The sequence below is a fragment of the Loxodonta africana genome, unplaced genomic scaffold (assembly GCF_030014295.1).
Source record: "Loxodonta africana isolate mLoxAfr1 unplaced genomic scaffold, mLoxAfr1.hap2 scaffold_793, whole genome shotgun sequence".
NCBI classification, from domain to species: Eukaryota; Metazoa; Chordata; class Mammalia; order Proboscidea; family Elephantidae; genus Loxodonta; species Loxodonta africana.
This window is the reverse complement of record NW_026975532.1, coordinates 27741-42915: the sequence shown is the minus strand read 5'-3', so window position 1 is coordinate 42915 and position 15175 is coordinate 27741. Positions and strand designations below refer to the sequence as shown.

Here is a 15175-nt window from a genome sequence, read left to right as displayed (position 1 = left end):
CATAGAGAGATAGTATTCAGCACCCGGTATTCCCAGGCGGTCTCCCATCCAAGTACTAACCAGGCCCGACCCTGCTTAGCTCCGAGATCAGACGAGATCGGGCGCGTTCAGGGTGGTATGGCCGTAGACGTCAGCGCCTGCCGCCGCTCGCCCTAAGAGCCTGCTCAGCGGCCCCCAGCCGCCGGCGCAGCGCGCCTTGGCCGCCCCGGCAGCCTCCAGCTTTGGCCGCCCAGCCCCGCCCCGGCCCGCCCCGCCTGGCCAAGGGTGCGGGTCCCGGCCAGCCGGCCCAAGAGTCCGGCCTCCAAGCAGGCAGGTGGCGGCGACCGGGAGGAAGGCAGTCAGCCAGGCGGGAAGGCCGCCCGGGGTCGCGCCCCCTGCCCTTCCTGCGAAGCCCCACGGCCCCCCTCAGTCCGGCCGGGGCTCTCCTGCCGCCTGCTCGCCCCTCGCCCCCGGCGGCGGCACCGGGAGGCACTCGGGCCGCCTGCTTCCGCCGACATCTGGCCCGAGCGCCTCTCGTCTCTCCCCCTGCCCAGCGTGGGGTGGCCCCGGCCTCCACTCGCCCTCCCCCCACCCCGGCCCGTCCCCTGGCGGGGCCTCCCTTTGCCTCCCCTTCCTCCAAGGGGCCCTCGCCGGGCCCGGCTCTCGGCCCCAGTCCCGGCCCCGGGCCCGGTCCCCGGCCCACCTGTCCCTCCCGCCTTTGCCCCTCGTCGCCCTCCTGGCCGGCCGTGGCCCTCCAGGGCCACGCGGGACTCGGAGGAGCACGGCGAACCCTTGCGCGCCAGGCTGCTCCTAGGTGCCGCGGAGGCCCTCTGGTACTTCCCACCGGACCCCCGAGCCCTGGTGCTGGCGGGGGAGGGCACCGGGGAGCGGCGAAAGACCACGCACGAGCCACACGCCTACCGACGAGGGACGTCCTGCCCACTGGCCAGTCAGGACCCCACGTAGGCTCCCGGTCCTGCTGGGGGGCTGGAGGTGGGGCAGGCGGCGCTTAGCCTGACGGGAGGGTCGGTGGGGGGGCCAGGGCGGTGGGGCAGGGCGCGTTGGCCCAGCTGCCCAGCTCACTGGTGAGCTTCCCCGATGGGAGGAGGGAGGGCGGGTTGTGGGGTGGGGTGGGGTGGCGGGCGGGGGCGTGGGTGGGGACGGGCGACCGGCGCGGGGAGGGCGGGCGGCCCCCGCCATCCGCACCTCACCCCCCGCTGACCGCGGGCAGGCTGCTTCTGGCCCTGGCAGTCCAGAGCCACAGCCCTGCAGGAAACGTGCGTGGCCGTCCCCGCCCCCGCGCCCGGCGCCCCGCCCCCGCATAGCCTCCAGCTCAACACCGCACCACCCCACCCGGCCTGGACCCCCGCACGCCCCTGCTGCGGTCTCGCACCTCTCGGGGAGGCCCCCAGCTCGACTGGCCCCGGCTCCCCTAGTTCTGTGTGCCCGACGGCCAGGAGGACCCGTCCTCACTCACTCATTCGGGGTCAGGCCACTTGAGGCCACGTCTAGGCCGCGCGGGACACAGGGCAGGAGGGCACCTGTTCCTCCCGGGCACGAGATCCCCACCTCAAGGCCGCCTCACCACCGCCCCCACGCCGCCGCCTCGTCGCCTCCCCGACCCCCCTCCCCCCCCCACGCCACACCTCAGAGAGAGAGGCTGGCTAGTCGGCCGAGTGTCCGGCGGCCACCGGCCACCACCACCGTTGTGGCCGTCTCACGTCCCCACCCGCACCCCCAGCCCCAGGCCCAGCCCCAGCCCAGCCTCAGCCCCAGCCCCAGCCCCACCCCCACCCCCAGAGTACACGAAGCAAGTTGCCCGGGGAGGGCAAGGGGCCCGCCCGCCCCGGGTGTCTTCTCCTCCCAATCCACTAGCAGACATCCCGGCACACCAGGAGGCAGGCCTGCAGAGCCAGGAAGGGTGGGCAGAGCCCGAGGGAAGGAGGGCAGCCGAGCAGCCAAGTTGGGGCAGAGGCCGGTCGGGGTGGAGGGGGTGGGGGGGCGGCAGGGCGGAGGCGGCCCGGGTGGCTCCCCGAAGGGCCCTCTGAGCCAGGGGCCTGCCCCCCGCTGGACAAGGACAGAGCTCCGGCCCCAAGGAGAGGCTCTGGCGCCACGGGGAGCGTCTCCCACCGCCACGAGGGCAGGGCGCGCTCCCCGCAGGGCCTGAACCTGAAGGCCCGGGCGGGGGTGGGAGCGGGGGAGAGTAGGGGCGGCCGGGAAGCGCTGCGGCCCGACTGGACTGGAGTGCCGGGCCGCCGTCGTCCGCCGTCGTCCGCCGTCGTCGTCGTCGCCGTCGTCGTCCTCGTCGACGCCGCCGCCACCCCCCGAAGCTTTCCTGGTGCCCGAGGGCCGCTGGCCGGGCCCCTGGGCCGGGCTTCCTGGCCTGGTTGCGTCCCTGTCCGTGTCCGTGTGTCCCTGTGCCCCGTGGGTTGGCGGCAAAAGAGAAAAGGAGGCGTAAAAGCCTACAGCACCCGGTATTCCCAGGCGGTCTCCCATCCAAGTACTAACCAGGCCCGACCCTGCTTAGCTTCCGAGATCAGACGAGATCGGGCGCGTTCAGGGTGGTATGGCCGTAGACGTCAGCGCCTGCCGCCGCTCGCCCTAAGAGCCTGCTCAGCGGCCCCAGCCGCCGGCGCAGCGCGCCTTGGCCCGCCCCGGCAGCCTCCAGCTTTGGCCGCCCAGCCCCCGCCCCCGGCCCGCCCCGCCTGGCCAAGGGTGCGGGTCCCGGCCAGCCGGCCCAAGAGTCCGGCCTCCAAGCAGGCAGGTGGCGGCGACCGGGAGGAAGGCAGTCAGCCAGGCGGGAAGGCCGCCCGGGTCGCGCCCCCTGCCCTTCCTGCGAAGCCCCACGGCCCCCCTCAGTCCGGCCGGGGCTCTCCTGCCGCCTGCTCGCCCCCTCGCCCCCGGCGGCGGCACCGGGGAGGCACTCGGGCCGCCTGCTTCCGCCGACATCTGGCCGAGCGCCTCTCGCTCTCCTCCCCCCTGCCCAGCGTGGGGTGGCCCCCGGCCTCCACTCGCCCCTCCCCCCACCCCGGCCCGTCCCCTGGCGGGGCCTCCCTTTGCCTCCCCTTCCTCCAAGGGGCCCTCGCCGGGCCCGGCTCTCGGACCCCAGTCCCGGCCCCGGGCCCGGTCCCGGGCCCCACCTGTCCCTCCCGCCTTTGCCCCTCGTCGCCCTCCTGGCCGGCCCGTGGCCCTCCAGGGCCACGCGGGACTCGGAGGAGCACGGCGAACCCTTGCGCGCCAGGCTGCTCCTAGGTGCCGCGGAGGCCCTCTGGTACTTCCCACCGGACCCCCGAGCCCTGGTGCTGGCGGGGGAGGGCACCGGGGAGCGGCGAAAGACCACGCACGAGCCACACGCCTACCGACGAGGGGACGTCCTGCCCACTGGCCAGTCAGGACCCCACGTAGGCTCCCGGTCCTGCTGGGGGGCTGGAGGTGGGGCAGGCGGCGCTTAGCCTGACGGGAGGGTCGGTGGGGGGGCCAGGGCGGTGGGGCAGGGCGCGTTGGCCCAGCTGCCCAGCTCACTGGTGAGCTTCCCCGATGGGAGGAGGGAGGGCGGTTGTGGGGTGGGGTGGGGGGTGGCGGCGGGGGCGGGCGTGGGTGGGGACGGGCGACCGGCGCGGCGGAGGGCGGGCGGCCCCCGCCATCCGCACCTCACCCCCCGCTGACCGCGGGCAGGCTGCTTCTGGCCCTGGCGGTCCAGAGCCACAGCCCTGCAGGAAACGTGCGTGGCCGTCCCCGCCCCGCGCCCGGCGCCCCGCCCCCCCGCATAGCCTCCAGCTCAACACCGCCACACCACACCCACCCGGCCTGGACCCCCGCACGCCCCTGCTGCGGTCTCGCACCTCTCGGGGAGGCCCCCAGCTCGACTGGCCCCGGCTCCCCTAGTTCTGTGTGCCCGACGGCCAGGAGGACCCGTCCTCACTCACTCATCGGGGTCAGGCCACTTGAGGCCACGTCTAGGCCCCGCGCGGGACACCGGGCAGGAGGGCACCTGTTCCTCCCCGGGCACGAGATCCCCACCTCAAGGCCGCCTCACACCGCCCCCACGCCCGCCTCGTCACCTCCCGACCCCCCCTCCCCCCCCCCCACGCCACAACCTCAGAGAGAGAGGCTGGCTAGTCGGCCGAGTGTCCGGCGGCCACCGCCACCACCACCGTTGTGGCCGTCTCACGTCCCCCACCCGCACCCCCAGCCCCAGGCCCCAGCCCCAGCCCCAGCCTCAGCCCCAGCCCCAGCCCCACCCCCACCCCCAGAGTACACGAAGCAAGTTGCCCGGGGAGGGCAAGGGGCCCGCCCGCCCCGGGGAGGGCAAGGGGCCCGCCCGCGCCCGGGTGTCTTCTCCTCCCAATCCACTAGCAGACATCCCGGCACACCAGGAGGCAGGCCTGCAGAGCCAGGAAGGGTGGGCAGAGCCCGAGGGAAGGAGGGCAGCCGAGCAGCCAAGTTGGGGCAGAGGCCGGTCGGGGTGGAGGGTGGGGGGGCGGCAGGGCGGAGGCGGCCCGGGTGGCTCCCGAAGGCCCTCTGAGCCAGGGGCCTGCCCCCGCTGGACAAGGACAGAGCTCCGGCCCCAAGGAGAGGCTCTGGCGCCACGGGGAGCGTCTCCCACCGCCACGAGGGCAGGGCGCGCTCCCGCAGGGCCTGAACCTGAAGGCCCGGGCGGGGGGTGGGAGCGGGGGAGAGTAGGGGCGGCCGGGAAGCGCTGCGGCCCGACTGGACTGGAGTGCCGGGCCGCCGTCGTCCGCCGTCGTCGTCGTCGCCGTCGTCTTCCTCGTCGACGCCGCCGCCACCCCCGAAGCTTTCCTGGTGCCCGAGGGCCGCTGGCCGGGCCCCTGGGCCGGGCTTCCTGGCCTGGTTGCGTCCCTGTCCGTGTCCGTGTGTCCCTGTGCCCCGTGGGTTGGCGGCAAAAGAGAAAAGGAGGCGTAAAAGCCTACAGCACCCGGTATTCCCAGGCGGTCTCCCATCCAAGTACTAACCAGGCCCGACTCTGCTTAGCTTCCGAGATCAGACGAGATCGGGCGCGTTCAGGGTGGTATGGCCGTAGACGTCAGCGCCTGCCGCCGCTCGCCCTAAGAGCCTGCTCAGCGGCCCCAGCCGCCGGCGCAGCGCGCCTTGGCCGCCCCGGCAGCCTCCAGCTTTGGCCGCCCAGCCCCGCCCCGGCCCGCCCCGCCTGGCCAAGGGTGCGGGTCCCGGCCAGCCGGCCCAAGAGTCCGGCCTCCAAGCAGGCAGGTGGCGGCGACCGGGAGGAAGGCAGTCAGCCAGGCGGGAAGGCCGCCCGGGTCGCGCCCCCTGCCCTTCCTGCGAAGCCCCACGGCCCCCCTCAGTCCGGCCGGGGCTCTCCTGCCGCCTGCTCGCCCCTCGCCCCCGGCGGCGGCACCGGGAGGCACTCGGGCCGCCTGCTTCCGCCGACATCTGGCCGAGCGCCTCTCGTCTCTCCCCCTGCCCAGCGTGGGGTGGCCCCGGCCTCCACTCGCCCTTCCCCCACCCCGGCCCGTCCCCTGGCGGGGCCTCCCTTTGCCTCCCCTTCCTCCAAGGGGCCCTCGCCGGGCCCGGCTCTCGGCCCCAGTCCCGGCCCCGGGCCCGGTCCCCGGCCCACCTGTCCCTCCCGCCTTTGCCCCTCGTCGCCCTCCTGGCCGGCCGTGGCCCTCCAGGGCCACGCGGGACTCGGAGGAGCACGGCGAACCCTTGCGCGCCAGGCTGCTCCTAGGTGCCGCGGAGGCCCTCTGGTACTTCCCACCGGACCCCCGAGCCCTGGTGCTGGCGGGGGAGGGCACCGGGGAGCGGCGAAAGACCACGCACGAGCCACACGCCTACCGACGAGGGACGTCCTGCCCACTGGCCAGTCAGGACCCCACGTAGGCTCCCGGTCCTGCTGGGGGGCTGGAGGTGGGGCAGGCGGCGCTTAGCCTGACGGGAGGGTCGGTGGGGGGCCAGGGCGGTGGGGCAGGCGCGTTGGCCCAGCTGCCCAGCTCACTGGTGAGCTTCCCCGATGGGAGGAGGGAGGGCGGGTTGTGGGGTGGGGTGGGGTGGCGGCGGGGGCGTGGGTGGGGACGGGCGACCGGCGCGGGGAGGGCGGGCGGCCCCCGCCATCCGCACCTCACCCCCCGCTGACCGCGGGCAGGCTGCTTCTGGCCCTGGCGGTCCAGAGCCACAGCCCTGCAGGAAACGTGCGTGGCCGTCCCCGCCCCGCGCCCGGCGCCCCGCCCCCCGCATAGCCTCCAGCTCAACACCGCACCACCCCACCCGGCCTGGACCCCCGCACGCCCCTGCTGCGGTCTCGCACCTCTCGGGGAGGCCCCCAGCTCGACTGGCCCCGGCTCCCCTAGTTCTGTGTGCCCGACGGCCAGGAGGACCCGTCCTCACTCACTCATCGGGGTCAGGCCACTTGAGGCCACGTCTAGGCCCGCGCGGGACACCGGGCAGGAGGGCACCTGTTCCTCCCGGGCACGAGATCCCCACCTCAAGGCCGCCTCACCACCGCCCCCACGCCCGCCTCGTCGCCTCCCCGACCCCCCTCCCCCCCCCCACGCCACACCTCAGAGAGAGAGGCTGGCTAGTCGGCCGAGTGTCCGGCGGCCACCGCCACCACCACCGTTGTGGCCGTCTCACGTCCCCACCCGCACCCCCAGCCCCAGGCCCAGCCCCAGCCCCAGCCTCAGCCCCAGCCCCAGCCCCACCCCCACCCCCAGAGTACACGAAGCAAGTTGCCCGGGGAGGGCAAGGGGCCCGCCCGCCCCGGGGAGGGCAAGGGGCCCGCCCGCCCCGGGTGTCTTCTCCTCCCAATCCACTAGCAGACATCCCGGCACACCAGGAGGCAGGCCTGCAGAGCCAGGAAGGGTGGGCAGAGCCCGAGGGAAGGAGGGCAGCCGAGCAGCCAAGTTGGGGCAGAGGCCGGTCGGGGTGGAGGGTGGGGGGGCGGCAGGGCGGAGGCGGCCCGGGTGGCTCCCGAAGGCCCTCTGAGCCAGGGGCCTGCCCCCGCTGGACAAGGACAGAGCTCCGGCCCCAAGGAGAGGCTCTGGCGCCACGGGGAGCGTCTCCCACCGCCACGAGGGCAGGGCGCGCTCCCGCAGGGCCTGAACCTGAAGGCCCGGGCGGGGGGTGGGAGCGGGGGAGAGTAGGGGCGGCCGGGAAGCGCTGCGGCCCGACTGGACTGGAGTGCCGGGCCGCCGTCGTCCGCCGTCGTCCGCCGTCGTCGTCGTCGCCGTCGTCGTCCTCGTCGACGCCGCCGCCACCCCCGAAGCTTTCCTGGTGCCCGAGGGCCGCTGGCCGGGCCCCTGGGCCGGGCTTCCTGGCCTGGTTGCGTCCCTGTCCGTGTCCGTGTGTCCCTGTGCCCCGTGGGTTGGCGGCAAAAGAGAAAAGGAGGCGTAAAAGCCTACAGCACCCGGTATTCCCAGGCGGTCTCCCATCCAAGTACTAACCAGGCCCGACCCTGCTTAGCTTCCGAGATCAGACGAGATCGGGCGCGTTCAGGGTGGTATGGCCGTAGACGTCAGCGCCTGCCGCCGCTCGCCCTAAGAGCCTGCTCAGCGGCCCCAGCCGCCGGCGCAGCGCGCCTTGGCCGCCCCGGCAGCCTCCAGCTTTGGCCGCCCAGCCCCGCCCCGGCCCGCCCCGCCTGGCCAAGGGTGCGGGTCCCGGCCAGCCGGCCCAAGAGTCCGGCCTCCAAGCAGGCAGGTGGCGGCGACCGGGAGGAAGGCAGTCAGCCAGGCGGGAAGGCCGCCCGGGTCGCGCCCCCTGCCCTTCCTGCGAAGCCCCACGGCCCCCCTCAGTCCGGCCGGGGCTCTCCTGCCGCCTGCTCGCCCCTCGCCCCCGGCGGCGGCACCGGGAGGCACTCGGGCCGCCTGCTTCCGCCGACATCTGGCCGAGCGCCTCTCGTCTCTCCCCCTGCCCAGCGTGGGGTGGCCCCGGCCTCCACTCGCCCTCCCCCCACCCCGGCCCGTCCCCTGGCGGGGCCTCCCTTTGCCTCCCCTTCCTCCAAGGGGCCCTCGCCGGGCCCGGCTCTCGGCCCCAGTCCCGGCCCCGGGCCCGGTCCCCGGCCCACCTGTCCCTCCCGCCTTTGCCCCTCGTCGCCCTCCTGGCCGGCCGTGGCCCTCCAGGGCCACGCGGGACTCGGAGGAGCACGGCGAACCCTTGCGCGCCAGGCTGCTCCTAGGTGCCGCGGAGGCCCTCTGGTACTTCCCACCGGACCCCCGAGCCCTGGTGCTGGCGGGGGAGGGCACCGGGGAGCGGCGAAAGACCACGCACGAGCCACACGCCTACCGACGAGGGACGTCCTGCCCACTGGCCAGTCAGGACCCCACGTAGGCTCCCGGTCCTGCTGGGGGGCTGGAGGTGGGGCAGGCGGCGCTTAGCCTGACGGGAGGGTCGGTGGGGGGCCAGGGCGGTGGGGCAGGCGCGTTGGCCCAGCTGCCCAGCTCACTGGTGAGCTTCCCCGATGGGAGGAGGGAGGGCGGGTTGTGGGGTGGGGTGGGGTGGCGGCGGGGGCGTGGGTGGGGACGGGCGACCGGCGCGGGGAGGGCGGGCGGCCCCCGCCATCCGCACCTCACCCCCCGCTGACCGCGGGCAGGCTGCTTCTGGCCCTGGCGGTCCAGAGCCACAGCCCTGCAGGAAACGTGCGTGGCCGTCCCCGCCCCGCGCCCGGCGCCCCGCCCCCCGCATAGCCTCCAGCTCAACACCGCACCACCCCACCCGGCCTGGACCCCCGCACGCCCCTGCTGCGGTCTCGCACCTCTCGGGGAGGCCCCCAGCTCGACTGGCCCCGGCTCCCCTAGTTCTGTGTGCCCGACGGCCAGGAGGACCCGTCCTCACTCACTCATCGGGGTCAGGCCACTTGAGGCCACGTCTAGGCCCGCGCGGGACACCGGGCAGGAGGGCACCTGTTCCTCCCGGGCACGAGATCCCCACCTCAAGGCCGCCTCACCACCGCCCCCACGCCCGCCTCGTCGCCTCCCCGACCCCCCTCCCCCCCCCCACGCCACACCTCAGAGAGAGAGGCTGGCTAGTCGGCCGAGTGTCCGGCGGCCACCGCCACCACCACCGTTGTGGCCGTCTCACGTCCCCACCCGCACCCCCAGCCCCAGGCCCAGCCCCAGCCCCAGCCTCAGCCCCAGCCCCAGCCCCACCCCCACCCCCAGAGTACACGAAGCAAGTTGCCCGGGGAGGGCAAGGGGCCCGCCCGCCCCGGGGAGGGCAAGGGGCCCGCCCGCCCCGGGTGTCTTCTCCTCCCAATCCACTAGCAGACATCCCGGCACACCAGGAGGCAGGCCTGCAGAGCCAGGAAGGGTGGGCAGAGCCCGAGGGAAGGAGGGCAGCCGAGCAGCCAAGTTGGGGCAGAGGCCGGTCGGGGTGGAGGGTGGGGGGGCGGCAGGGCGGAGGCGGCCCGGGTGGCTCCCGAAGGCCCTCTGAGCCAGGGGCCTGCCCCCGCTGGACAAGGACAGAGCTCCGGCCCCAAGGAGAGGCTCTGGCGCCACGGGGAGCGTCTCCCACCGCCACGAGGGCAGGGCGCGCTCCCGCAGGGCCTGAACCTGAAGGCCCGGGCGGGGGGTGGGAGCGGGGGAGAGTAGGGGCGGCCGGGAAGCGCTGCGGCCCGACTGGACTGGAGTGCCGGGCCGCCGTCGTCCGCCGTCGTCGTCGTCGCCGTCGTCTTCCTCGTCGACGCCGCCGCCACCCCCGAAGCTTTCCTGGTGCCCGAGGGCCGCTGGCCGGGCCCCTGGGCCGGGCTTCCTGGCCTGGTTGCGTCCCTGTCCGTGTCCGTGTGTCCCTGTGCCCCGTGGGTTGGCGGCAAAAGAGAAAAGGAGGCGTAAAAGCCTACAGCACCCGGTATTCCCAGGCGGTCTCCCATCCAAGTACTAACCAGGCCCGACTCTGCTTAGCTTCCGAGATCAGACGAGATCGGGCGCGTTCAGGGTGGTATGGCCGTAGACGTCAGCGCCTGCCGCCGCTCGCCCTAAGAGCCTGCTCAGCGGCCCCAGCCGCCGGCGCAGCGCGCCTTGGCCGCCCCGGCAGCCTCCAGCTTTGGCCGCCCAGCCCCGCCCCGGCCCGCCCCGCCTGGCCAAGGGTGCGGGTCCCGGCCAGCCGGCCCAAGAGTCCGGCCTCCAAGCAGGCAGGTGGCGGCGACCGGGAGGAAGGCAGTCAGCCAGGCGGGAAGGCCGCCCGGGTCGCGCCCCCTGCCCTTCCTGCGAAGCCCCACGGCCCCCCTCAGTCCGGCCGGGGCTCTCCTGCCGCCTGCTCGCCCCTCGCCCCCGGCGGCGGCACCGGGAGGCACTCGGGCCGCCTGCTTCCGCCGACATCTGGCCGAGCGCCTCTCGTCTCTCCCCCTGCCCAGCGTGGGGTGGCCCCGGCCTCCACTCGCCCTCCCCCCACCCCGGCCCGTCCCCTGGCGGGGCCTCCCTTTGCCTCCCCTTCCTCCAAGGGGCCCTCGCCGGGCCCGGCTCTCGGCCCCAGTCCCGGCCCCGGGCCCGGTCCCCGGCCCACCTGTCCCTCCCGCCTTTGCCCCTCGTCGCCCTCCTGGCCGGCCGTGGCCCTCCAGGGCCACGCGGGACTCGGAGGAGCACGGCGAACCCTTGCGCGCCAGGCTGCTCCTAGGTGCCGCGGAGGCCCTCTGGTACTTCCCACCGGACCCCCGAGCCCTGGTGCTGGCGGGGGAGGGCACCGGGGAGCGGCGAAAGACCACGCACGAGCCACACGCCTACCGACGAGGGACGTCCTGCCCACTGGCCAGTCAGGACCCCACGTAGGCTCCCGGTCCTGCTGGGGGGCTGGAGGTGGGGCAGGCGGCGCTTAGCCTGACGGGAGGGTCGGTGGGGGGCCAGGGCGGTGGGGCAGGCGCGTTGGCCCAGCTGCCCAGCTCACTGGTGAGCTTCCCCGATGGGAGGAGGGAGGGCGGGTTGTGGGGTGGGGTGGGGTGGCGGCGGGGGCGTGGGTGGGGACGGGCGACCGGCGCGGGGAGGGCGGGCGGCCCCCGCCATCCGCACCTCACCCCCCGCTGACCGCGGGCAGGCTGCTTCTGGCCCTGGCGGTCCAGAGCCACAGCCCTGCAGGAAACGTGCGTGGCCGTCCCCGCCCCGCGCCCGGCGCCCCGCCCCCCGCATAGCCTCCAGCTCAACACCGCACCACCCCACCCGGCCTGGACCCCCGCACGCCCCTGCTGCGGTCTCGCACCTCTCGGGGAGGCCCCCAGCTCGACTGGCCCCGGCTCCCCTAGTTCTGTGTGCCCGACGGCCAGGAGGACCCGTCCTCACTCACTCATCGGGGTCAGGCCACTTGAGGCCACGTCTAGGCCCGCGCGGGACACCGGGCAGGAGGGCACCTGTTCCTCCCGGGCACGAGATCCCCACCTCAAGGCCGCCTCACCACCGCCCCCACGCCCGCCTCGTCGCCTCCCCGACCCCCCTCCCCCCCCCCACGCCACACCTCAGAGAGAGAGGCTGGCTAGTCGGCCGAGTGTCCGGCGGCCACCGCCACCACCACCGTTGTGGCCGTCTCACGTCCCCACCCGCACCCCCAGCCCCAGGCCCAGCCCCAGCCCCAGCCTCAGCCCCAGCCCCAGCCCCACCCCCACCCCCAGAGTACACGAAGCAAGTTGCCCGGGGAGGGCAAGGGGCCCGCCCGCCCCGGGGAGGGCAAGGGGCCCGCCCGCCCCGGGTGTCTTCTCCTCCCAATCCACTAGCAGACATCCCGGCACACCAGGAGGCAGGCCTGCAGAGCCAGGAAGGGTGGGCAGAGCCCGAGGGAAGGAGGGCAGCCGAGCAGCCAAGTTGGGGCAGAGGCCGGTCGGGGTGGAGGGTGGGGGGGCGGCAGGGCGGAGGCGGCCCGGGTGGCTCCCGAAGGCCCTCTGAGCCAGGGGCCTGCCCCCGCTGGACAAGGACAGAGCTCCGGCCCCAAGGAGAGGCTCTGGCGCCACGGGGAGCGTCTCCCACCGCCACGAGGGCAGGGCGCGCTCCCGCAGGGCCTGAACCTGAAGGCCCGGGCGGGGGGTGGGAGCGGGGGAGAGTAGGGGCGGCCGGGAAGCGCTGCGGCCCGACTGGACTGGAGTGCCGGGCCGCCGTCGTCCGCCGTCGTCGTCGTCGCCGTCGTCTTCCTCGTCGACGCCGCCGCCACCCCCGAAGCTTTCCTGGTGCCCGAGGGCCGCTGGCCGGGCCCCTGGGCCGGGCTTCCTGGCCTGGTTGCGTCCCTGTCCGTGTCCGTGTGTCCCTGTGCCCCGTGGGTTGGCGGCAAAAGAGAAAAGGAGGCGTAAAAGCCTACAGCACCCGGTATTCCCAGGCGGTCTCCCATCCAAGTACTAACCAGGCCCGACTCTGCTTAGCTTCCGAGATCAGACGAGATCGGGCGCGTTCAGGGTGGTATGGCCGTAGACGTCAGCGCCTGCCGCCGCTCGCCCTAAGAGCCTGCTCAGCGGCCCCAGCCGCCGGCGCAGCGCGCCTTGGCCGCCCCGGCAGCCTCCAGCTTTGGCCGCCCAGCCCCGCCCCGGCCCGCCCCGCCTGGCCAAGGGTGCGGGTCCCGGCCAGCCGGCCCAAGAGTCCGGCCTCCAAGCAGGCAGGTGGCGGCGACCGGGAGGAAGGCAGTCAGCCAGGCGGGAAGGCCGCCCGGGTCGCGCCCCCTGCCCTTCCTGCGAAGCCCCACGGCCCCCCTCAGTCCGGCCGGGGCTCTCCTGCCGCCTGCTCGCCCCTCGCCCCCGGCGGCGGCACCGGGAGGCACTCGGGCCGCCTGCTTCCGCCGACATCTGGCCGAGCGCCTCTCGTCTCTCCCCCTGCCCAGCGTGGGGTGGCCCCGGCCTCCACTCGCCCTTCCCCCACCCCGGCCCGTCCCCTGGCGGGGCCTCCCTTTGCCTCCCCTTCCTCCAAGGGGCCCTCGCCGGGCCCGGCTCTCGGCCCCAGTCCCGGCCCCGGGCCCGGTCCCCGGCCCACCTGTCCCTCCCGCCTTTGCCCCTCGTCGCCCTCCTGGCCGGCCGTGGCCCTCCAGGGCCACGCGGGACTCGGAGGAGCACGGCGAACCCTTGCGCGCCAGGCTGCTCCTAGGTGCCGCGGAGGCCCTCTGGTACTTCCCACCGGACCCCCGAGCCCTGGTGCTGGCGGGGGAGGGCACCGGGGAGCGGCGAAAGACCACGCACGAGCCACACGCCTACCGACGAGGGACGTCCTGCCCACTGGCCAGTCAGGACCCCACGTAGGCTCCCGGTCCTGCTGGGGGGCTGGAGGTGGGGCAGGCGGCGCTTAGCCTGACGGGAGGGTCGGTGGGGGGCCAGGGCGGTGGGGCAGGCGCGTTGGCCCAGCTGCCCAGCTCACTGGTGAGCTTCCCCGATGGGAGGAGGGAGGGCGGGTTGTGGGGTGGGGTGGGGTGGCGGCGGGGGCGTGGGTGGGGACGGGCGACCGGCGCGGGGAGGGCGGGCGGCCCCCGCCATCCGCACCTCACCCCCCGCTGACCGCGGGCAGGCTGCTTCTGGCCCTGGCGGTCCAGAGCCACAGCCCTGCAGGAAACGTGCGTGGCCGTCCCCGCCCCGCGCCCGGCGCCCCGCCCCCCGCATAGCCTCCAGCTCAACACCGCACCACCCCACCCGGCCTGGACCCCCGCACGCCCCTGCTGCGGTCTCGCACCTCTCGGGGAGGCCCCCAGCTCGACTGGCCCCGGCTCCCCTAGTTCTGTGTGCCCGACGGCCAGGAGGACCCGTCCTCACTCACTCATCGGGGTCAGGCCACTTGAGGCCACGTCTAGGCCCGCGCGGGACACCGGGCAGGAGGGCACCTGTTCCTCCCGGGCACGAGATCCCCACCTCAAGGCCGCCTCACCACCGCCCCCACGCCCGCCTCGTCGCCTCCCCGACCCCCCTCCCCCCCCCCACGCCACACCTCAGAGAGAGAGGCTGGCTAGTCGGCCGAGTGTCCGGCGGCCACCGCCACCACCACCGTTGTGGCCGTCTCACGTCCCCACCCGCACCCCCAGCCCCAGGCCCAGCCCCAGCCCCAGCCTCAGCCCCAGCCCCAGCCCCACCCCCACCCCCAGAGTACACGAAGCAAGTTGCCCGGGGAGGGCAAGGGGCCCGCCCGCCCCGGGGAGGGCAAGGGGCCCGCCCGCCCCGGGTGTCTTCTCCTCCCAATCCACTAGCAGACATCCCGGCACACCAGGAGGCAGGCCTGCAGAGCCAGGAAGGGTGGGCAGAGCCCGAGGGAAGGAGGGCAGCCGAGCAGCCAAGTTGGGGCAGAGGCCGGTCGGGGTGGAGGGTGGGGGGGCGGCAGGGCGGAGGCGGCCCGGGTGGCTCCCGAAGGCCCTCTGAGCCAGGGGCCTGCCCCCGCTGGACAAGGACAGAGCTCCGGCCCCAAGGAGAGGCTCTGGCGCCACGGGGAGCGTCTCCCACCGCCACGAGGGCAGGGCGCGCTCCCGCAGGGCCTGAACCTGAAGGCCCGGGCGGGGGGTGGGAGCGGGGGAGAGTAGGGGCGGCCGGGAAGCGCTGCGGCCCGACTGGACTGGAGTGCCGGGCCGCCGTCGTCCGCCGTCGTCGTCGTCGCCGTCGTCTTCCTCGTCGACGCCGCCGCCACCCCCGAAGCTTTCCTGGTGCCCGAGGGCCGCTGGCCGGGCCCCTGGGCCGGGCTTCCTGGCCTGGTTGCGTCCCTGTCCGTGTCCGTGTGTCCCTGTGCCCCGTGGGTTGGCGGCAAAAGAGAAAAGGAGGCGTAAAAGCCTACAGCACCCGGTATTCCCAGGCGGTCTCCCATCCAAGTACTAACCAGGCCCGACTCTGCTTAGCTTCCGAGATCAGACGAGATCGGGCGCGTTCAGGGTGGTATGGCCGTAGACGTCAGCGCCTGCCGCCGCTCGCCCTAAGAGCCTGCTCAGCGGCCCCAGCCGCCGGCGCAGCGCGCCTTGGCCGCCCCGGCAGCCTCCAGCTTTGGCCGCCCAGCCCCGCCCCGGCCCGCCCCGCCTGGCCAAGGGTGCGGGTCCCGGCCAGCCGGCCCAAGAGTCCGGCCTCCAAGCAGGCAGGTGGCGGCGACCGGGAGGAAGGCAGTCAGCCAGGCGGGAAGGCCGCCCGGGTCGCGCCCCCTGCCCTTCCTGCGAAGCCCCACGGCCCCCCTCAGTCCGGCCGGGGCTCTCCTGCCGCCTGCTCGCCCCTCGCCCCCGGCGGCGGCACCGGGAGGCACTCGGGCCGCCTGCTTCCGCCGACATCTGGCCGAGCGCCTCTCGTCTCTCCCCCTGCCCAGCGTGGGGTGGCCCC

General features: G+C 75.3%; 7 non-coding genes across 7 annotated transcripts; all 7 read right to left on the bottom strand.

Annotated features, from left to right (window-relative positions):
* Positions 1-11: 11 nt before the first annotated feature.
* On the bottom strand, positions 12-129 carry LOC135230142 (5S ribosomal RNA). The gene has a single exon (XR_010320799.1). It is a non-coding gene; the product is annotated as a 5S ribosomal RNA (ribosomal RNA).
* A 2309-nt stretch (positions 130-2438) lies between these two features.
* LOC135230129 (5S ribosomal RNA) lies at positions 2439-2557 on the bottom strand. The gene has a single exon (XR_010320786.1). It is a non-coding gene; the product is annotated as a 5S ribosomal RNA (ribosomal RNA).
* A 2346-nt stretch (positions 2558-4903) lies between these two features.
* LOC135230141 (5S ribosomal RNA) lies at positions 4904-5022 on the bottom strand. Its single transcript, XR_010320798.1, has one exon. It is a non-coding gene; the product is annotated as a 5S ribosomal RNA (ribosomal RNA).
* Positions 5023-7345: 2323 nt separating this feature from the next.
* Positions 7346-7464, bottom strand: LOC135230145 (5S ribosomal RNA). The gene has a single exon (XR_010320802.1). It is a non-coding gene; the product is annotated as a 5S ribosomal RNA (ribosomal RNA).
* A 2313-nt stretch (positions 7465-9777) lies between these two features.
* LOC135230140 (5S ribosomal RNA) lies at positions 9778-9896 on the bottom strand. Its single transcript, XR_010320797.1, has one exon. It is a non-coding gene; the product is annotated as a 5S ribosomal RNA (ribosomal RNA).
* A 2313-nt stretch (positions 9897-12209) lies between these two features.
* LOC135230138 (5S ribosomal RNA) lies at positions 12210-12328 on the bottom strand. Its single transcript, XR_010320795.1, has one exon. It is a non-coding gene; the product is annotated as a 5S ribosomal RNA (ribosomal RNA).
* Positions 12329-14641: 2313 nt separating this feature from the next.
* Positions 14642-14760, bottom strand: LOC135230137 (5S ribosomal RNA). The gene has a single exon (XR_010320794.1). It is a non-coding gene; the product is annotated as a 5S ribosomal RNA (ribosomal RNA).
* Positions 14761-15175: the final 415 nt, after the last annotated feature.